Source organism: Struthio camelus, chromosome 1, assembly GCF_040807025.1.
Source record: "Struthio camelus isolate bStrCam1 chromosome 1, bStrCam1.hap1, whole genome shotgun sequence".
Taxonomy (NCBI): domain Eukaryota; kingdom Metazoa; phylum Chordata; class Aves; order Struthioniformes; family Struthionidae; genus Struthio; species Struthio camelus.
In genome coordinates, this window is record NC_090942.1 from 199409311 (window position 1) to 199433125 (window position 23815).

Sequence of the window (23815 nt, forward strand, 5' to 3'; positions counted from 1 at the left end):
CTAACAAAGGAAAATTGAAATCTGCAATTGCAAAAGGCCTTTTTGAAAATGTACATTTAGTTACTTAGTTACTGTATTCCTGTTACATTTTTTTGGAAAAACTTACAGTACTTTATTGATGTTACTTAAATATATATACTACAAAAAGGTTTACAGTCACACTAATCATAACTTTGATACTTTTTAACCTACATAAAGTCAAGATTGCTGTGACTGTAAACCTTCTTGCATTTTCACAACTAGCTTTAGGTCCACAGAGTGGAATATTACATTACTACTAACATTACTGAGTTTAATATGTACATACTGTATCCCTTGACTATTGCATTGTAATATTTTAACCAAAGAAAGGGATATCTTTTTTTTGAGACAGATATTATAAAATCATTAGCCAAAACATTAGGCATTTTTTTCTTTTTGTCAACTGCTGGCCTATTTAAATCCTTTTCTCTGGAGAAGTAGCCTCCTATAAGATATTTTTGTAGTTTCTCTGCCATTTGTATTACTGAACAGCTTGAATTTGTTATTTGCTGTGTTTTTGAAGATAACTGTTACATTGTTTTCATACTATGGTGTCTGTAGCCTAGCCCAAAGCAAGAGGAATCTCCTCGCTGCTCTGAGTTAGAGGTGGATTCTTTTTGTTCCCGAGTTCTTAGGGATGGCTTTTGTCATCCTTAACAGGAGTATCTTCTCTGTTTTGTAGTGAAAAGGTGCTGTCTTGAAGAAGAACTGTCCTGTACTGAAAACTTTAGGCCTGATTTAAAGTTCTGTGAAATCACTGCAAAGATTTACACTTGAGAACTGCAGCAGGCCATCAAAATATTTTTTTCTTGGTTTTCATTCTGTTCTCAGAGTTATTTTACCTCCCTGTCCTAGCACATCTAGGCTTCTGACCCTATTCCAGTAGGGAACAAATAGTCCTAACCTACTAGCTTTGGGATTTTCAGAAGTGGATTGCCTGTAGCAGAATTTCTAGTGGGAAAGTAGCATGGTGAAATTTGCCTTCACAAACCAGTGTAAAGATAGGTGATGTTTGATCTGATCATGACTGCTGTGTTGTGTGCTTGTGTCCCTGGGATTTTTCCAGTATAGGCTGAGTATATTCTGATGGCATCATGGTATTGCATCACACATCGGCATAAATAGAAGGGTATTTTGTTAATCTTGATTGAAGAAATTGACTTGGCCATTAGATGAGATAATGTAGCAACAGTTAAAACAAGATTCGGGTCGCTGCTCTGTAAGAGCAATGGTCTTAGCTGGCTTAATTTTGATGGTGAGGACTTTAAAAACTGATGTGAAAGTTTGGAGATACGTTACTTGAAAGATATGCAAAATAAAAAGGGTAGTGCAAGTGTGGTGTTTTGAAATGCTTAGGTGAACTAAGCATGGATAATATTTGATGGTGAAGTATAATCTGTTGGTTTCTGGTCTCGCACTGGTTTTGTTTATTGGTTTTGCTCTTTAGAGCTGGGTTATATTTGATTTCTAGCTCTCCCTTTTACCTTTGGCCTTTGTACCAGCTTTCTGTTCTTCTGCATGAAAGTCTGAGATTTGTGTTTCTTTTTTTTTTCTTAGTCGTTATAGTTTTAAATGATCAACTTCTGGCAGGATTCAAAAATATTTTGCCAGTAAGAGGGTTCATTATTTTTGAGAAAGATGATTTTCAGCAATGTCAGCTGAACATAGTATTTTACAGGACTTGAGAAAATTGGTGTGATGTAAAACAAGTGCTCAGTTTCTCTTTGGTGATTTCCGTTTATAAAATGGAAATAAACTCCAAATGATATTTATGCAAGTATACAATATTTGATGTAACATATGACTCTCTCAAATAAAAGATCTGATTATTTCATTCTGTTTTCAAAGAAACTTTGAAGGTTACCTATTTATTCTGCTGAAAATAAATGTTGAACCGTTGTGAGCCTTGGAAGAAGTTTCTAAATGTCTTGCCTGCACAACTTGATTTGGATGTTACAAGAACCAAGATTATTAAATAACGTAGTTGCTGACTGAGACATTAAGCAGCTCTAGTTATAATCTATAACTTGCCTCTCCATACTGAGAAAGAAAGAGAAACAATGACATATTCTGGGAAAAGCTTACAATAGTGACAGATAATTTATTCTTACTTATCTGATTAAACCTACACTGACATATTGTTATCTAACCATTAGAGACTTTTCTTTCCAGTACTTTTAGACACTGTAGCTGAAATTTATGGCGATACTAGCAAACATTATCTAGTAGTCTTTATCTGACTTAGTCTTGGATTTTTGCACTCTACAAACAAATTTAAGAAATCACTTATCCTGTGTAAGGATGCTCTTATCGTTGTAGTTATTGATGTTACGTGTGAACAGAGGCTTCAGTTACTGGAATCTCATCCTAATATGTACTGTATAAATGCAAAAAAAGACTTCTACTTATTTTGAAGAGTTTGAAAATACCTATCTTGCCTCTTCTTTCTCTAGTTGCTCACGTGTTGTATATTTCTGTTTTTTTTTTTTTTTCTCGCCACAAAACTGTGCAGGTGTCACACCAAGGTTAGCAAACTATCTACAACTTGTGTGTGAAGTCAAATATGCCTCTAAGCCTTTGCAAAATCTTTCCTGCATTTGAAATATTCTTCAGGTTCTTTTGTTTGTTTTTAAGTCTAAAAATTTAGCATCAGACCTAGATTAAATGCATATTTGTGAAATGGCTAATTAATCTAGCAGTATCAATCCATACTCTTCAGGTAGGATTCACTGAACACAAAAAAAGTCTTTATGAAGTGTTGGACACAAATATTTTTATATGTCAATTTTTATTTCGTGGTGACGCTGAGAGGCCGCATCATCATTCAGTTTCATTGTGCTGATTGCTGTAAGAACACATGTGATTCTTCACCCTCAAAAAACAAACATCTTAGATCTGAAAACTACTGTCCTTCTCAAAAAAAAAAAAAACCCTTTGTGTAAACTCTTTTTCTATAATTCTTAGGCTGTGTGTTGTCAGAGGGAGAGAAGCAAAACATTTATTTCAAGACTTCTTTTTCTTTTCCCCTGGAGTCCAAAACATCAATAGTTCAAATGCTAGCCAAGAGAAAGTGTCACTACCCTCTTGTTTGCTGATGAAAATTTATCACCCTTCTCATTGTCCTATTTGCAACTTACAGGCCAGTTAGCTTCCTCTAATTATATATCCTCTTCCCTGTCAATCTCTTGACCTTTCTCTGTACTTTGAAGCGAGAAATAATTTGTTCCAAATCAGTGATAATGTTCAGTAATTTTTCTACATAAAGTATAGTTTCTACCTTTCACTTTAGAACAAAAGAGAATGGCTATAGTTGTCCTTTTCATTCTGATAATGCCCTTGTCTTATACCACAAATGATATTAACTGGGCATACTGGTAATTTTCATATAATCTGTGATGTGTTGATGCATGAGTTTCATGTCGTCTGTAAACAACACATGATATTTGCCACTCAAAACTGTCTTTTTTTTGTTTTCTAGTCAGAGTTGTCAGGGAAGTATTTTGGCACCTTGGCCAAAACTCAGTACCAGCCATCTGCTAAACTGCCTTTTTTATGGCAGCAGCACCTAGCAAGCTTTGGGTGGATCTGTCTTTATACAATATTACGAGAGTGTCTCCTGGAACAATGTGTTGCTCTTCCCTCAGAGGTGGTGCCAGGACAGTGACTTGTTGAGCTTCCTGTTCAACTAGAATGCCAACTACTATACAAGGTTGCAACAAACAGGCAAATACGGTTTCTTTTGTTGCAAAGAAGTACTCTTTAGTAAAGCTTTACATTCTAAAATACTAGAGCAGTACAGTTTGATATTAAAAGGTCACTGAAAAGTTTAGCAGAATAACTATTCAGCTTCATTAACCAGCAAAATATTAGATTTTTTTTTGGACTTTACTATAAGATAAAATTATTCAAGATTAAGCTTGAAATTTTGTTGTTAAAGGTGCTGTCAGTTTGTGGACCCATCTGATCTGTCACTTTGAGCTGTAGGATTGCTTGCTCAGTTCCTGCCTCTTGCTGTTCAGCAACCAGGCTGCCTCACATGCATATTCAATGCAGTGCTTTCGCTGCTTTTCAGCATTAGGACTACAAGCTAGATTTAGTGGTCAGTCTGATTTGTAGTCTGCTGTATAAAGATGTGTGTAACATTATTACTTGGTGTTATTTACACTTAAAAGTCCAGCAGTAGCTTCCTACCTTCATCTGTTAACCATGGCCCTTCTATGACTGTGTGGCTAGTGCATCATGTGACCTAACTTCTGCATCTTACACACTGGCAGAAAAGTTTGTTGAGAAGTCTAAATTTTTTTTTTTTTAATGGACAATTAAGACTAAAATAAATATAAATGTCTTGAACTGTAAAATAATTTAAGCATATGCTAAAAACGTTTTAAACTGCTGATGTTTTAAAATGCTTTTAAGATAGGTCTAAGAACAACAAGATTATCAAACCTGCTGAAGTGTGCAACCAGTCTCTCTCTTTCTTTGTATCTTGCTGCTGTTTGTTTCTTGTTGCTGTTTTAACCATTTAAAGAGCATTTCTAATATACACTAAAGGGTCCACCCTCAATAAAAATGACCACAACGTCCTGATAAATGAACCAAATAAAACATTCTTTACTCTTTCAGTTGTATTGCATAAACTTAATTTTAAATAAGTTATATTCATATCTGAAGTTATCTATAATAGCAGGTAATAAGTTTTTAAATCATTGTTTACAAGATGAGGGTTTTTTTTCTCTTTAATTAGTGTGGTAGAGTTAATGTATCACTATCTAGCATAGATAAATTGTTACTGTGTTTCATGCTTCAGAACATAGGGACTTTACTGAATTAGTGAAAGGCAAGTTTCCATTGTAATTCAGCTTGTGTTGTTGGGCAATCGGGATTTTGTAAAAAGAAAAAAGTTGAAGTATTTTACATTTAGATTTTTTTTTTTGATAAGTAATGCTGTACCATGTTAAATTATTTCTTCATGCATGAAAGAAAATGTATAAAATTTGAATACAAATCCAGAATGGAAATCCTTATCAGAGCAAAATTAAGGGAACAAAATAAAACCACAGTACGAAACCAGAGGTTCCCAAACTTATTTTGTTGAGGTTTAGTCACTGGCATGGCTGATTAATGCCATTGGCACCAATAGTCCCTAATTTCTCCAGTTGTGTAAATACCTCTCAGATCAGGACTTCTGTCCTATGTCCATCAGCCTGTGAAATACAGCTGAAACCTGGACCCTACTCTGTGCTACCTGTCTCACTTAATGATCTGTCGTCTTCTACTCTGCTCTGCCCTGTTCTCATGTACCAAAATCTACTTGTGTACAGCAGGCCCGCTTCCAAAACTGCTCTCAACAGTACCTACTTAAAGTATGTTTAACGTGAACAGTATCACACTTCCATCACAGGCATAATTGGGAGCTGCAATAAAGTACCATGCTTATGAATATGTGTGGCAAATAGCTGGTCCCACAAACCTTTCTGCAGACAAGTAATCCCATCAGTCAGTTGAGTGGCTCTGATTAAAGATTACATGTGATTAGTTGTGTGCAAGGTTAGGAGTATGGCCTGTATGATTAATGAGTATTCAGATATTGACCCTACTTTGAGCAATAATTTGAACTAGATGACCTCTGAGGTCCCTTCCATGCAGAATGAGTCTGTGAGTAACCTACTTCTATTGTGCAAATAGATACTCCATTTACTTATTTATATAAATGAAATAAGCCAAGCCCTAGTAAATTGTTGCAAATATTTTACCTATTGCATCATGTTGTGCAGTATGGAGATGCAAATTTGACCCAAGTTTAACATTTAAAACAGTAAGAGAAATGCACTATTCCTTTTTGTATATTAAATTAAATTCCTTCACATCTGATTGTATACAGTTTACTCAGTTTCAGCGTTGAAACTTGTGCAGAGCAGAGTGCCTGAAAATTTGATGCTTTATTTGTGCACTACGCATATTCAAACAGTTTCAGGTCCTGCTGGCACTGAGGCTCTAGTAGCAAAGACATCAGTGCATGCTAGCAGTCTGAGTGAGAAAGGCTTGTAGAGACCACACTGCATCGTTTCTTTCTTCATGAACATGGTAAGTGAAATGATGCATCCTAGAAGATGTCATTGATAAACTAGTAACAATAATGGCCTGGGTTTAAAAGAAAGCCAAATATAAATGCCTGAATAGTTTGCAAATACACTGTATTTCTTTTGGCCCTAAAAACTTTCCAAAACAAGGACTTGGAATGTGAGATGGAATTTTTTATTAAAAAAATAAAAAACTGTAAGAACTTACTATGTAGTTTCTGAATATATGTGCATGTTGCTACAACTACCTGAGTGTAGTAAATAAAGTGTTAAGTGTATTTTAGGGTGAATAGTCCTGGCCATTATTTTAGAAATAGTATTTGACTGAACAGTACTATGATCCTTCTCATCCAAATATATATGGATTTTCTTCCTGTGTTGGGCTAAAACTTATACATACTGATATATGATTAACTGTTCTCATTTAATATTTTTTAATTTTATTTACTTTTAGGTAAGTTGGTGAGGAGGGAGGAAACCTCACAATTATTGATTGTAAAAGGGCAATTGCTTTCATGTCCACGTGACTAAAAATATTTTTATTTAACATTTTAACCCTTTCAAATGTGTGGATTAGCCAAAGTAACATAAGATGGCTGTTGTTGTGTCTTAAATTTAGCAGTGTATTTTGGGAAAATATTTGGCTGCCTGTATGTTTTTATTTAAAAAGAAAAGGGAGAATTATCCGAGTAGAAGAAATAAGCAATATGTTACGGACTTCTCGGGTCTCCTGGACTATTAGGGAGTACGGAAGAGAATTAAAAGGAATAAAAGGTTCGAGGAAGGAGCTGAACGATTTATTTGTGTTGCTCTTCAACACAAAACATGTTGTGGATGTTTTTATTCTTGTCAGATATCGTTGATGAGGCATTATCTGGTTATCGGATTAGAGAGTGAGGTATCAAAAGATCAAGTACTAGAATAAAGACCCCTAAGCCTAAATCATAAAGACTAGATGAGATTCATTCCTTCAGTGGTTCTTAAGAATGAAGTGGCTGATCTGCTAACAAGAATGTGCCTCTTTAAGATGAGATCCTGTGCCAGAAGCCTGGAAGCTAGCAAGTGTTGCGTATACCCTACTTTTAAACTGAGTGCAAGGAGCAGTCGTGGAATTTGCAGACCCACAGTCCATATGTTAATGCCAAGTATGTAGATTGGAGTACTAAATGAATAGTCATGTAGTTCTGTGAGCGTAAGGACTATCACACCCTAATTACTTATGTAGTTGTATCTTGCAGATAATTACAAGCATCAAGTACAGCTGGGATATTTATAAGGTGCACACATGTGCATGTTTCTCTAATAACATGGGCTTATGCTGCAGCCTTTACTTCAATCCGGGCAGTCCGTGGATCTTTCTTGTCTATTCATCCAGCCAGCACCTGCAATTTTGAAATGTTTGAATTCTTATTCAAACTGTGAATGACTTTCGAACCTTCCTCTTTGACAAATTTGGTTGAAATCTGTTAGTGGATTCAAGTTATAAAGGGTCAGGCAAAACCTAGCTAGACATATAAAGCAGTGCAAATCTCTGCTGTCTTTAGCTGTCTAAACAGTGATTGTCATGTCTAAATTGCTTCTGTTGTTAGTGGAAAAAGACACATCCACATATGTATTCATATATCCTCTTTCAGCGTGCAGTTCATTCCAGCTTATTAAATTTACAATGTATGGGCTTTTTTCAAAACTGTCTGTGTGAACCAAAACATTTTGGTGTGGTCCTACAAGCACTGATTTTGGTGCAGTTGAGGGGATGGTGAACTGTGATGCGGGGATGGAAAGGAAGGGGACAAACAGTACAGGAACACCTCATGTGGCTTTCGTGTAACTTAATCTTAGGTGAGAAACGGTGGTTTCAGAAGTGCTGCTATTAGTAGCTGCAATTAGCTTCATGCTCTTATTCTCTCCATTTCCCTTCTGTTGTTTTAGCACAGCCCTTTGTGTTGCGATGCAGTGACTTGAATCAGAGAATTAATCCTGACTTAAAAAATGAGTCTGTGAAAAGCAGTATTTTTACTGCAAATTAGTTCCTCAAATCGGTTTTCTGAGCAGCTCCGTAAGTAGATATATCTGCACAAAGAAGGATGTGGCACAAGAACAAGAAGCAGGAGAAAGGTCATATTTTTTTGATTTGGATCTCCTACGAAAATAGGCATTCATCAAATTATGCTTCTAGACATCTATCTTATAAATGATTAATCTTGTCCTGAAATAAGTGTCCAAGGTAAAATATACCATATACATTCCAAAACATTAGAGAAAGTTGTGAGGAACTAAGGGTAATCATCTAAAGCTGGAGATACTGGCATAATGATGGTACCTATCATTCGGTATTTGCAGTTACAAAGTAACTCACAGTGGGAGGCATAACTTGAACTACTAGAAGATATTTCTAAATTGCATGTTCTCTGAAAACCTATGTATCATGATAGATGCCATAGTGAAAACTTCTTCTCAGAGTGCCCACTATAAAAGAAACAACCTTAAGATTTGTCCTGATGGTGCTCCAGTGTAGCATAAATGAAAGTTCTGTAGCTGTGCATTTCTGCTCAAATAATATTAACTGCCCATCTAGCTGAATTACAAAAGTAATTTATATTCACTTTATCAGTCAGTGCTTACACATTTCCTCTGTGTATTCTAAAATGTTATTTATAAATAATAAAAATTCTAAAAAACTAAGTCAAGTTTTTGCAATATGTTTGCATAATTAAAATAAAGCTGCCGTATTTCTTTCTTTCAGTTCATTTTCTTCAGATTATCTGTACATTTTCAGTAATGGCAGTACATTCATTCTGCCATTTGGAGGAGCCTGTGCCACAGAATAAAGATCTGAAGAAGGCTAACTTATTTGCAAAGAAGAGTCTTCATTTGGGAAATAGTACTGATGCAGCAAAGAGGTGCTTTGTCAAGTTCGGGTAGGTGCTTTGTCTCTGTTATTTTTTAATTGTACTTGTTTGTTATTTGGTATATTGATATTTTGTTTAAATTAGCATATGTGCAGTGTCATGTCAGAGCCTGTCAGCCTTTGTGTTGGTCATTTGACACATGAAGTATCCTGAAGTGAAAGGGCACATTGAGTAGCATGCATACTTACGAGATGTGTGGAAGGAAATTGTTGTCTACAAACTGATTTTAGCATAACTTCCAGTATCTAGACTAGCTGATTAGGTTGGAGATTATTATCTCTTCATAATGACACAATTCTACTATTGCTAAGAATTCCTTTTTTGGAGTTTTCTTATCTCTTTTTTTTATTTTCCATATTCAATATTTTACTATGGCAGAGTAGTTGTTGTGGATGTTAGAGTTGATAATTAGGTCTCAAATCACTGAGAGAAAATAAAAGGAAGTAGCAGTCACGTTTCCACAGCTTTGAACATCTTCACATTTTCTATTTAAAAAAAGCAGCTTTTGAATTTTCTGTCAGTCAGATAGAAAAATTTTTGCTAAAATAGATCCTTAAATTTTGGCGTGCTAACATTGTATCTGGATTTTTTTTAGATGAATTGTCACTATGCACGATGTATTTATTTTTTCTAGGCATCCAGTTAAAACATATTTTTACAACACAATATTGACTATTTTTCACAGCAGAAGTTGGTTTATAGTACAGGTAGCAGTAGTATTCTATAGGAGCACTGTATGTAATATATGTACAATAAGAAGTGTTAGCAGCAGAATAACAAAATACTTGTGAAGATGTAAGAAGGTGCTTGAATTTCTTTTCCTGCACTTTCATTGCACAGTGTGGGAGTTTTCTAACTGGCTATGGGTTTGGTATTCTAATCATCAGTCAAAAAGATAATCTGCAAACAAAGGCAAACTGCTTCTTATCAGAATGGCAGGGTATAGTTTGTCAGTGGTGCACCTAAATCTAAAACCTTTTTATGACACGAGTCTGCTTTGTTGCTTATTTACTGTATCACTTGCATACATTACAATATGTCTTTATGGATAAATATATTATCTGAAAAGCCTTGACAATAGCATTTGTCTTGCTAACCAGCTCGCAGAATGTTAAGTACCAGATTTGTGAAATTTGATACTGTCGTATCTTTTGGCTCCAGAAACAGAGGTTCCTGTTCTGCATGTTTTTGTGCACGCTTAGCTTTGCATCAGTGTCATGCTGGTGTAGCACTGATGCCTAAGAGATTCAGTGACGGAGAGAGAACAGTCTTTTTTTAGTGCAAGCCTTTACTTTAGTCTTTTAAGACTTGGAGTAAACATGAAGATGTCTTAAATGCTTTGTAAATATAACGGATAACTAAATATTAGAAATTAGTTAAGAAAGGCTTTTGGGCTGTTAGTAAACTACTGCAAATACAAGTAAGACTCAGTGAAAATGAGACTGTTGCTTCTGCGAAGTTATAAAAATTGAAATACATTTCAGTAAAATCATCACGAAAGAGAATTCATTCTAGAGATGCATCATAAAATCTCTGATTGTGTTTTGCACTAGGCCTATAATGAATAGGGTCCACCAGAGTGTTATGAAAATGCTGTTTATAGATCTGAGCAAATAATGCATCTGACCTTATTTTAAAAACAATTAAATAATAGTATTTTTAAGTTTATTAGATTTTTCCCTTTGAGAATGGATTCTTGGTATACCTGAAGCCAAGCTGTTACTGAACACAACTGAAGCCAAAGTGAGACAAGAGTAGAACATAAACTAAGTTCAATATGGTTCAGCAATATTACTTATGATGTCAAAGATACAGGTTTTAAGAAAAGTGAGTGTATATATATATTTTTTTTCTCTGAATCATTCAGCAGAACTATTATTGTACCTAGCACAATCTCCAGTACATGGACAAAGCTGGTTTTCCTCAGAGAATAAACATAATCACATATCTGAAGAATAAGAAGGTAAGGCCTTTGACATGTTCTTTCAGGGAGCAATTAAAAGTAATTTCAATGGTCTGTAAAGCACACATGTACAAAAATATTTTACTGTTATCATGCGTCAAGAAGTCTCAAATGGCTTTTATCAGTTCCTATTTGATTATTTTTCTTTTTATCTCATGGGCAAATTTCTGAAAGTATTCAGCTCTGTTTTCTAAATGTGTTTTCCCTGAAATCAGTGAGTTGACCTGAGTGGGAATAAAGGCTGGTTTATCTTTAGTGAGACAAAGTTAAGTCATCACTAAGTGATTTTGAAATCCCATTCGTGAAATACTAGGTCTCTGACATTCAGTGGGATGAGAATCTCAGAACAGACTGACTACTGGGGACTCCCAAGCTACAGTTCAGGTAAATAACTTCTTTGGAGGAGGAACTTAAAGGTTTCTTCCTTTTTTAATTATGATAATTAAGTAGCAAAGGGTGCAACTTAAACTATAAATATTTTCCTCTTAACATTTACATTTAAAATAGATGTGCCTATGTTTGTGAGAGGATTTGTTAGTTACAGTTTGAACATTCCATAGTTATCTAACATTTCAGCAGTAGTGTTTCTAAAGAGGACTTCTTTACCAGCAGAGAAGAGGACTGTCTACTTCTATTCCCAGCAACTTTTTATCTTGCTTTCCAATGCGTAGCTACGAGTGAGATTCTAGTTCAGCTACTGCAATTTCCATTTTTCAAAGACAGATGTATTTTGGTAATGCTTGCATAATTCAGAAGTGACAGCTTCTATACTGGAATATGTGTTAGGGGGTCTGTTCACATCCTGCGATTCATTTAGTTTATTTCCTGCTGCAGCTGGTCCCCCCTTTCTCTGGGGAAAGGGCAGCTCCATTCTTTTTGCAATACCCCAATGCAGTTTCTAACCTATATCTTAAAGTCACCTTGAATTGATGCTGCTTTACTTTTATTTGTGTTCTTGTAAACAGTGGTGCAGCAGGTACTGCAGCCTCAGTAGTGGAGGCACAAAACTCAGAGGAGGACAGGGTGGGCGATGAGGACGTGAACTGTTATAGCCATCACCAGTCATGATGACCAGTCATTGATCACCAGTCAATTTCTATTACAGATTTACTTCCTCCATGCCTTCAAAAAGGCAAGGAAGATGTAGTAAAAGATCAATAATTTGAGATGAAGATCAAGAAGAAAAAAAAGGGTACTTTTAAGAAAAAAGAGGTTACAACCAAACATGAAATACGTGTGATGCCTTTTAAAAATATTTAAGTTCTACCATCAATGAGATATTTAGGATTTTCTATATTCAGTTCTATAGGGAATATCGACTGTGAGAGAAACTGATGCATCAAACAGTAGATCATCTGATTTAAGAAGGCAAACAACTTTTCCAGCCAAGCAAAGGGATAAACAAAACTATTGAAATATGAGCATGCTCACGATAGTTCTTTAATTTAGTTAATTAAGCTGAAAAAATATCACCCGCTTGTTGTGAGTTAAAAGATATTACACGTGTCTTCAGCGGTGATATAAAATATAGAATTTTTTTCCCTCTAGACAATTTGGTAATTCCCATAATTCTTATTGCAGGTATATTAGGGCTAAATTTGTGTACTACTTGAAATAGTAAGGTTATATAAAATCTGAGTAGCAATTACTAAGTTATTGGTAATTGATAAAATATCACTTAGTGGTGATCTTAGAGAGAAGTGACATCTTCTAAGAGACAATCCATTATCACTGTAGATAGGTATGTGCCATTAGTACTCTACATCAGAAGCATGGTATCTTAGCAATATGTAAGTTGTGCACATAGCTCTTTTTATGCCTAACACATTGATATATTAGATAGTATTATTATGGAACATATTTGTTCCATTCCTCTTTGGACCACATTTAGCTTCCTCTCCCCTGTTTTAGAGACATATCTTATCTTCTTGGGGCTTATGATCTGAGAATATCTGAGCAGAGGGCTCATTGCCTGTGAGATCCAATGTTAGGCCCTAAGGTAAGTAATACAATATGCAGGTTTTTATTCCCACCATCATGACACTCTTCTGAGAACAAGCCAAAAAAGGTATAGTCCTTATCATCAGAATCCAGTTTGAATATACTGCTCTTGGATCCCACTTTTTTTAGTGCTATCATATTGGGCTAGTTGGTTAAATTTTTGAAGAATAAGATTGTTCTGCCTCATCTACAGTCTAGCTTTGGCAGTTTCAGGGTCTTCCAAGAGAGGATGTCTCATTCCTGACATGCTCCTCAAGGAGAGGTGACGAAACCTACCTAGTGCCTTGAAGATGAATTTTATTATTCTACCATAATTGTATGTGTTAGGCAGTACTGGTGCCTGGTTGTTTGGTTTAACAACACCCAATGGTCAGGACAGTTAATTTGAAGTACCACATCTATTCCAAAGACAGAGCAAGTTTATATTTATCCACCTAGCTCTTCCATAGTGTGGGTTATAGCACAGCAGAGGGAAAGAACTACAGGGCGGTATTCTCTGGGTCAGGAAAAGGATACATTTTCTTAGGTTACAGTCCAAGTTATGGAATAGCATCTTACGAGATAGAAATCCTGTGCTTGCTATCAAATAAGAACGCATCTTACAAGATAGAAATTCTGTACTTGCTATCAAATAAGAACTCCAGTGAACACATCAGAGAGGGACAGTCAGTGGCTTGAATTCCATTTGATGCAGTGCTGAATACAGCAGTCATTCAGAAACTTGGTTTGGGACTCCAGATGCCTCAAAAGGGACAACTGATTCAATTGAAGACCCTCTTATATTAAGGAGCAGAATATTTCAGCTTGTAGGTGGATAAACACCCTCTGTGCTTTAGTGTAGTTAAAGACCATGGTTTGGAGGCCTCTATTTTCACCAGATTTTACCAATTGTTTTCACTACTGTTCCCAGAATTAAGTTACTGCCTAGCTTGTCGGTGAAGATGCTCGTGATTCTTTAAGCCTTGCCTGCCTTGGCACAGCCTTCTGCTTTTAAACATCAGGTGTGGGTTCTTACTTTAGAGCCTGACCTGATTCTGCTACTGCTTTCTTTCTCATCCTCCATTTTTAGAGAAAGCGTCTTTAATTTCAGCTCATTATGGACGAACTTTCTGTTGGACCATTTCATAGTTGAGGCGTTAGTCATAAACATTCCTACCTTCCAACCTTTTCTCTCTGATTATCCTTTACGCAACAAAGGGTAATGAATAAATCTTAGCACTACAAGGGTACAGAATGGGTCCCACAGATAAGTGCTGTGTAGAGTGAATTTCCTATCCTTGTCTTATTTAGCAGAGTAGATGTATCCAAATTCCATCTGTAGATTCCAGCTTTGGGATATATAGGAAAAAGAAGGAGTTCTAATGCACATCTGGAAAAAAATTCGGGAAAAATTTACACATAGCTTAAAAAAAAACTGCACATCTCAAAATGAGGAGTGAAATTAAAGTTAATAATTTGTGGCATTCCTGCTACACATTTATCCTTCACAATGCTTTCTGTAACTTCATCTGAAATATTTGTTACTTATTTTTAATACAGAATTCTATAGCATTAAGAAATTACAATTCCTGTATACACTGTAAACATTTACTGTTTGGCCCTTAAAGTACTCTATTAACTATATTATAATGAGATAATCCTCTATATAGAGATCTTGTTTGTTTAACAAGATTTTTTATAGAAATATGCATTTTCCTTGTATTTATGATAGGATGTTATTTTTATAAGGATTTTATTGTTGATTTTCATGTTTAGTTTTCTTGTTCCTGCTTAGGTTGGCCAAGTGGCAACCCTCTCACACACATTTTAAGTATCTTAGTTTGCAGAACAGATCCATCTCTAAGATTGTTATTGTTATTATTAAAAATATATTTTTCAATATAATGATGTAGCTATCTGCTTTCTATGTGCTAAGCAGGTTATGCTGATTGATATAGTTCTTATTCTTAAAGAGGCACATACAGTTTATTTTCCATAAGCAAATTGCTACTGTATGTATTTTGCTTTGTCCAAAGATTTCTAGGAGATTGGAGGTGTGTTGGGGGGTGAGGGAGAAGAGGGAGATTAGGAGACAAAAAGATGTCTTCCATGCTTGATACGATTTTACTAGTTTAAGGGAATGTAATGGGTAAATTTTCTAGGTTCAGACATTATAACTTAAATGCAGTTACTGAATTTCTATCTCAGCATATATGGGTTTATAATTAGTCCATTTTTGGATACTATTGTAGTACAAGCAATAAATAGAGAGGAAAATGCATCTTTGTTTTATCAGATAATTCCAGTGTCTTAAGTCAGTAGTCTGGGAGCTACCATTCATACTGCCCTAAGGCAAATGTACTAACTAAAGACTTTTTTTTTTAGCTATTTTCTCCTTTAAGGAAAACTTGTGGCAGTAACTGGAGTTAGTTCCTGTAGAAGCAGAAAGGGTTATTTAAACAGCACAATCAGAATTTGCAGATGCTGTTTAAAACAACCAAATAAAGTAGATAGTGGTGGAAATACTATTGTGCAACTGAGCTAAAGGAATTTCGTTAGACAACTACTTGCCTGTTATTTTCATTGACAAGGTAGAGATAAAGCAGTGATCATTTCCAAAGCTGTGTTCTGGCTGATGCTTTTATATGTGTTTTTCAAGCCAAAAAACACATGAGTGTTTTTACCAAGATTCAGAATTATCACAGCATTGTTGCTGAAGCAAGTCATTTTTGAAAGGAAGGGTATTATGAAAAGAATAGTGACACCTTAGTGTCACACAGAAAACTCTCAGCAGCTGAAGTCCTGACAGAATCTGGCAGAAATTCAAAGTATGGTTTCTCTCTAGTAATTCCATTAGCATTTCAAAGGTTGATCATGTTCTGGGATTTCCACAGGAGGTATTATTTCTTAAGTTAAGAATTAGTATTCTAGAGCCTTGGCTGCACTAGGGATACTGCAGCTATCTTGCAACAGCTAATGTACTGTATACGAGACTTTTTAAGGCTTTATCTAAACACAGCAGTACTTTCTCCATTCATACATTTTGCAGCTTTGTCTGTACCAGCATAATGAAAGTAGCAGCTCTCTTTCCCCCTTAGTTTGAGTACAGCCTTCTCAATATTAAATGGTGTATATCGATAGCTCATTTCCACATAGGAGGAAACAACGTAGGAGGGCTGGCCCAATTCCAGAAATTGTTTTTAATTATCTTGCTATTGCTCTGCCTGTATAAACTGTTTGTGTGGAGACACTATAGCAGAAAAAAGTAATTTCATTCTAGTTTATTTGCCCCTTTCCACAGAGTTCACATAAAAAGTGATGCCACTTCAGTTTTCTTGGTTCAATTTGCCTTTGTGGGCAAATTTGCCCTTTACTGATATATCTGCATCTATGTTAAAGCATATAAATGATGAATGTTTTGGTAATAAAAGTAATAAAAATGCATCTTTCCCTCTGATATAAGCCTATCTTACTCGGTTTATATTAGAACGAGTACAGTTTACTGTGAATAGTTAGAATATTTCCATCTGGCTGCGTATTACCAGAACCTACAGAGCAGCTGCCCCTCTGAATCCTAACTTAACTCTCTGTTGTTTGGCATGAAACATAATGTTTTACATACTCTGACCAAACTTTCACTGCTGCTTTATAAATCAGTATCTTGTCCAATATGTGTTACCCAAATAAGAGTTTAGAAAGTGGAAGTCTGACTATCAGAACTTGGACCCCATGCAAATAAGTATGATCTGCATGCATGTGTTCTATAAAAATAGAGTTAAACAGATCCCGATGATTTCCTTTTTAAAGCCATAAACGCGAGAGAGATCTTGATTTTTCCCTCCCACTCCCACCCCCTTCCTTCCTTTCAGTATGGGATCATGATGGGGAAAAGACTGAGAATCAGAATAACCTTCCTGCTTTAAGCCTGGAAGCTGTGAGGAAAGGACCCAGATGGAAACTAGCTAACAGGAATAGAAGGAGGCAAAAGTCCAGGGACCTTTGGCCACTCAGAGAACATTGACTAGCTTTGGTTAGCTGTGCCCTGTCCTATGCTCACTGACTGTTTACGCCGCTCTTTCCTTCTGTTCTGCCTCTTCACTTCTGTTTAGGTATTTGCTTACTTTATATGTTTTCCCCTCCCTGTTCTGCCGTCCTTACTCCGGACCTCCTTCCATTTTGCTTGCAAGCAAAAGCCACCCGCAAACTGGAATTACTCTTGCATTTACCACAGTCATGCTGTTTGTGCTGTGTGTGAACTTTTCCCCCGTGCTGTCTGTCTTATCTGTTTAGACTGTAAGTTTTTTAATCCAGAACTTTTTATTGTTCTGTGTTTATGTGCTGTCCAACATAATGGAACTTCAATTTTCATTAGTCCTTAGAAGCAACTGTAATAAATATGATCAAGAATAATAATCCTTTATCCTGCCTTTCTATAAGAAATCACTTCTAGGCAAATGACTACCTTTAATGAAATGGGGTGTACAAGATGAACTGTGTAAGAGGAACCTTGCTCTTGCAGTTTTTCTGTAGGTAATCTCAAGATTTAAAAGTACAGATATTACAACAGTAGTTCTATTACAGTCCAGAATAAGAGGATGGACATTTCAGAATGAATTTCCTGTTGACTATATTTGCATTGTACTTGCAGTAGTTTGCAAGTTGTTAGTTTGTTTTCCGTGTTTTCCATCTTTTACATTTGCTTTCTAGAAACCATTTTGGTAGGTGGGGGTTGTTTGTCTGAAAAGCGTTCCAAGAGCTGAGTATGAAGCAAGCAGAGTACTAATGAGAAAGAATGGATATGGCATCTTCACAAGGAGTGGTACTCTGGTAAGAATCTGAGTGTAATTTATTAAACAAAAGGTAATGGTTCTAAATCAAATGTGTTTGTACATCTCTCTGAAGACTGTCTGATCACTAATTGAAAGTATTTCATATGAAACATGAAAAGTAAAAGGATTGCGCTATTTTAAGTTCTGAACCAGCATTCAACATTTTTACTGTCTTTAAGAAGTCACTGCTAAGTAAATTAGAAGTACTTTTTTAGAAAGATAAGCTATTTCAGAAAAGCAGTTAGTGGCCATTTATAACTCACTATTTGCTAGCCTGGTTATCTGAATATTTAGAAGCTGAGCTTTTTTGCTTTGTTTTTGGAACTGTCAGAAAAAATTTTAGCACTTTGACTACTGTGGGACTATAGCAAAATTTTTATAACTTAACTTTTAGTGGCATGTTTCAGTAGTATGCATATAACTGTCCTAACAAACATTGTAAGAAACGATCCAACTTTACAGAAGGTATGAAACACTTACGTACTTATTGACAAATTAATCATATTTGGAAACTTTTCATCTTCCTATAGATTAAAAAAAAAGCAAAAACATAACATGCTACACTATTATACTGATACTACTTTATTGCAAGTTTCACACTACTTAAATAATGTGCACATTAGAAGGTGCAAGTAGAAACATCAATGGAAGTTTTATTGTAAATAAAATCTACTACAGTAGAAGTGGTTCCTTTTAATTTAGTCTTTGAAAAGCTTAGGACCACAAATCTTTAAGCAAAATTCTTATTTTCACCAAAATTGGTGATCTTCTTGTCTGTATATACTGATATCTTGACATTCACGAAGAACTTGTGCTTCTATTTTTTTTTTCCCACTCTTTGGATTCCCCTGGTGGTTGTTATTGCAGTGGAACTGTTCTGATAGCAGCTGGAAGTTCTTTGCAATCCTTCTTAAAAGGTATTTTGGGATTCTGGGTGTGTATATGCTATGCAGTGAAGAGCATTGCAGATTCTGACTGAGCTTCCTTCTGAGGAACTAGTTGCAGAACTAAGGTGGCCATCCAGAAGCAGGCTACTTGCAATTAGATTACGATTGTGACGGTCCACAAGAACTCTTTACTTCAACGTGCCAGGCTGAAAACTGTAGTGGTTCAGGAGCTGATTCGCAAGCAGCAGCAAGGCGTCACTAGGGTGGACAATGTCTGTTAGAGAGATGGGGGGTTATGTCTGGGAGAGGTAAAATTGTTACCATCCTTCTCCCCCCCCCACCCCCCAAAATGCTGCTGCATGTCTGTCAGAGCCCTTAGCCCTGTTAGAGGCAAGGATAATGGGCTTAGGCATGTTGTTGTGCTAGCACAGATATCCTGTGTGGCACCTGATGAGATTATAACAACACTGTCCTGTGTCCTGGCAGGGCAGGAGTACCAGCCTGGCTCACAGAACTTCAAATCCGCTTGCGCTGTCCCCAGTCACACAGTGCAGACATGCAGATACCTATGGCAGCATTAGTTTAAACAGAGGATTCTCACTAAGAGACTGGGAAAAGAAGCATGAAGAATGCCTGGTAGATGAATTGCTGAGATCTGTGGCCAGGCAGATGATACTGCAAAGGCCTGGAGTGTACAGGTTAGACCTACTTTAAGGCAGTTTCTGAAAAGATTAATGCAAGCAGTCTCATTTGAAATTAGATCAGTATGAAAATGACTAATAGTGACTTTTAGTTAACATCCCTTCTGCAGCACTCAGCTTTTAATTTTTACTTTCTAGGTGGGTGGAAGAGACAATCTGGCCTTGAAAGTGTTATGCACTTACTCCAGTGCCAAAACATAAAACATGCATCGGCAACTGTAGTATTAGGGCATTACTAGGTTCCTCAAGCTGCACTGGACAAGTGCGTGTGCTAGATAAATTTTATTATAGTTTTTCGATTGTTGTGATTCTGTAGTCTATCACAGTAACTTGGAAGGAAGAAGTTAGGCTGCTCACAACTTTTTTTGCAATGCTAATCTTTCTCTGGCTTATTGCTTGACAAGTGTTGGGTTATTTATTTCATCTGTTTATATTTTAAAGTTGTCCATAGAAGGGGGAAAAATGAGGGAGTGAGCCCTTTTCAGTTTAAAAACCTGAAGGACAGATTCTGAAGGACAATATAAATCAAGAAAAACCTAGTTTGCGATTTCCATGTCATAGAGATATCTTATTGGTAGTTGCAGTAGTCATAAAAATCAAGCCTGAAGTGTTACCTACTTTTTTCTTTTGATCCTTTCTAAGGTGTCTGTACTGAGTGACATTGTTTCAAGTAAAAATGGTCAAAGCAAGTGACTGACTTGTAAAAGACAAAGACTTGACTATCACTTAGTGTTTAATTCCTCTTTCACTAAATCTTTTTTGTGATATTAACGTTATTTGTGACACTCTAGTAGGTGGAAGCCTGAAGGAGAAAATGTTATAATTTTCCACAATTCATCAGTTTGTGGATGTTTCTGTTACATTGTTTCCACACTGAATGACTCATATATTAAATGAACATGCCAGCCTAAAGACATGCCCTCAATATTGCAGCCCGCAGTGAAACTTGGTGCCATTATATATAAAAATATGGTAGGTGCTCATACCCATTTGATTCCTTGAGAAGTTACGTGCACATTAGATATGTGTGCTATCAATTATTTCACTCAGTGTACTTACTTTTTCAAAAGTTCTCTCTTACTGTATCTCATTGCTCTTTTTTATGCCCTTAATTTGCTGAGCTTATAGGCAACATCTCTCTTGTGAGTGTAAGCTGGAACAGACAAACAGTGATTGTCTTTTTTTTTAATTTCTTTCCCCAAAGTGGCACAGTTTCTATCTATTCATTTCCAGACTATTTTATGAGAGACTAAAGGTATTTGTGTTGCAACCTGCATATTTTTGTAATAACTTAGATTCAGGAATATTTTTATTTGTCAAGTTGATAACACAGATCTAATGTTCTTCATCCTGTGAAAACACCTACTGGAGTGAACCAGTTGGCCTCTGGTTATCTTTGCTGTTCTTGAATTTCAGCTTTCTTACCAATTTAATTTTTCATAGTTTATTAAAGATGTCAAGAGTAAAACAGGTTTGTCTATTGACAACGGGTTGCATAATTTATCATCTATAGTACAGAAGCTTCATAGTGGAGCAGTGAGAGAGGCAGGCCCGAAACTGGTCCAGGGTTCCAGTTCTATATTTCTTAGTATCTCTTATTCTTACCTCTCTTGTAATATGAATACAGACATCTACTCACAGTGTCAAGCTGAGAGGACGGGTATTGAAAAGAAAGTAAAATAAGACTCTGCAGATATTGTTTTGAATCTTTAGATTTTTTTTGTCCATGTGTTACATAGCCGGATTGATTATGAGCTTCCGTCCTCTCCAGAATTTTTGCTCTCTGGATGATGGACCATGGTTTTGATAATAAGACAAATTGCTGCTATGGAGCTATTAGAACATCATGAGTCAGGTATTTTGGCTTTGAAAGTGGTCCATTGTATCATGCATAATATGTAGTGAAGGAGTTTATGCCAAAGTGAACACATACATTTATATTAAATAGTAGCGTTTCCATAAATTTTTCACTTTACACTTCTCAGGGCAGTATATTGTGTGTGAGTTTTCTGTCTATGTCCCTGTTATTTTCAGGAGTAGGTTGTCTGTGCTCACCTAAAGGAGCTGATCCATCCATCCCATGTCTGGTTTTGGGCTGCAAGACTCGACACGTTAATGAAAACTAAGCGTATTTCATTAATAGAATTAATCATAGTTCCAGTTGAATATCCTGGAGGGCAATAAAAGTATCAATTTCAATCCTGTTTCAAATTCCAGCACCCATTCTCAGGTCATTTAAGGATGTCTCACTAAAAGAGTTGATAGAAAAATACAGCTGAGGACCACTGTCTCATGTCCAAGTGCTGCTGAAATATAGGGGAGGGGAGGGAGCAGATAGCAAAATGGAAATAGATCAGGAGCTGCTGCTTAAGCTGGGTTGCTGCATTTAAGAGAATAGGGTAGATGCGGAGGGCGGCATCTCGTCTTCATGCTTCACTTTTCCACCTGTTTCAGAGCACTTATCTTTTTTTCTTTTCTGTACTGTATGATGAAGATGCAAAGCTCTAAGGCTAAGTTTAGTGACTATTTTGAGGAGTTGACATAAAACCTGTTTGTAAGAACCCAGATTGGGTGCTGAATGTACTAACCTTTTCCTCTATGTTGAATCATTTAGTCCTTTTATCTTGGGGCAGTGGTTTCACCCCTGGGTATACACAGTTCTGCCAGTCACCCAATATACTAGGGTATTGCACATGACTAAGTTCAAGTGGCCTTAGATTTTTCTCTGTTAGATCAATACAAGAGTCAAATGTTGCCTTGGGCCAGCTAGCAGCATGATCATAAAATTGTCCCCATTAAGATGATAAAAACATCACTTCTGTGACTCCAGCCAGTGGAGGTAGCTGCAGAAGCACTAACTCAGGGACTGCAGCACTGAGGGGTATGAAATAAAATGGGCTCAGCACAAGGCAACCTGCTCCTCACCAGCCTCAGCCGCCTCCGGACACGGGAGCATTAGGACCCAGCTCATCCCTTGCCTTTATGCCTCGTGTGGCTTTGGAGGAAACCGCTGTGAGAAGCCAGCTGGAGCTGCAGACTGGGAGCTGGGCGGCCAGCAGGGACCTTTGCCCGCCCAGCCAGCTGCTGCCTGCCTGCTGCCGAACAGGCTTCTGCGGTCCGCTGCTCATTGGCTCCTCTGCCTCCACCTTCTCCTCCCTCGCTATCTTGCATTTCAAAGTACTCCTTTTTTAGCTCCTTCCTTGTTGTGGCCTGTCCCATTCAGATAGTGCTTTATGTAAGCCCTTTATTGCCAATTTTCTCCATTCCCCACCAGAAGAACCCCACAGCAATCCCACAGCTAGGTGGTCCTTTCTTGCCATTATAATTCATTCTGCTTCTGTATTTACTCTCTTTTCCTCTCTCATGTCCCTCCTGTCCATTTAGACTATAAGCTCTGTGGTGCTAGGATTGTTGGTGGCTGTGGTCTTATATCTAGCACATTGAAGGCTCATATGAGGTTCTTGATTGTGTAGTCTATTTTAGCTGTAAGCTTTTAGACCAAGGACTGTCTTTTACTGTGAATTTGAACTGTGCTTTGCACAAACAGAATTCTGATTGGGATCCCCTTGTACTAATGTAATATTTCTAGTAACGCTATAGTTAAATGCTACATTGTTCTAAAGCAAGCGAGACAAAGCACTGTGAGCTGTTTGGTCTTCGTACGTTACTCTGTGCCATGTAGAATGGAGACATGGTCCTGCCTAGAGCTTTTGTGTACCTTTGAAATATATGCCTAGATATTAATAGATGACAGCATTTAAAATGGCAAGAAATATTTCATTTGCTTCAGGAAAATAGCTTGCACAACATGGGGAGCAAATGGTAAGTACAGTCAAAAAGTTTATTATATGAATTGTAGTAATTTTTCTGCTTTGTTAATGTCATTTTTCATTTGTGTATATACAGTGTAAACTTAGATGTTCTGTTGATATATACAGTGCATTGTACCAGATCTTCATGTTCAAAAATATGCTGTGGTTAATATTCAAATATGCTGTGCTTAGTGCTTACATGACATTCACACTTCAAAATAGGTGTTCTACTCTTATAGCAACGTATTCTGATGAACTCTTTGCAGTTTAATATTTAAAACGAGATATTAAGAATAGAGTTCTTACCATTAAGCTAGAATGAAAGTAGAGTACAAGATGATTTATAATCTGACACTTGGCTTCTATAGTGCTCGTCACAAAGTAATGGTTCTCTTAAGCTGTACATTAATCATCAACAAGAAGTTCAGAAATGTCTGTTTCAAGCTCAAAGTTTTTATTACCAAATAAATAGCTTTCATAATATTGGGATGAGCAAATAAACATCTTTAACAAGAAATCCGTTCAGACAGTCAAAGTTAGTTTTCACCTCTTCCACAATGAGTTTTTTATTTGAATTGTCTTCCTTCTTAAAAAGAAAAAAGATATATGGTAACCTAACAGCAAAATGTATGG

At 36.5% G+C, this 23815-nt stretch overlaps 1 protein-coding gene across 9 annotated transcripts in view; it reads left to right on the forward strand.

The window, feature by feature from the left end:
• Positions 1–23815, forward strand: part of HMGB1 (high mobility group box 1) — a 59644-nt gene that overhangs the window by 3071 nt on the left and 32758 nt on the right. For 2 of the 9 annotated variants that reach the window (XM_068930122.1, XM_068930121.1), the window contains exons 2-5: positions 8845–9019; positions 10878–10973; positions 11287–11357; positions 17661–17780. The gene's annotated coding sequence lies outside the window, so the exon portion shown is untranslated. The other 7 variants (XM_068930125.1, XM_068930123.1, XM_068930128.1 and 4 more) reach the window with 6 other exon arrangements.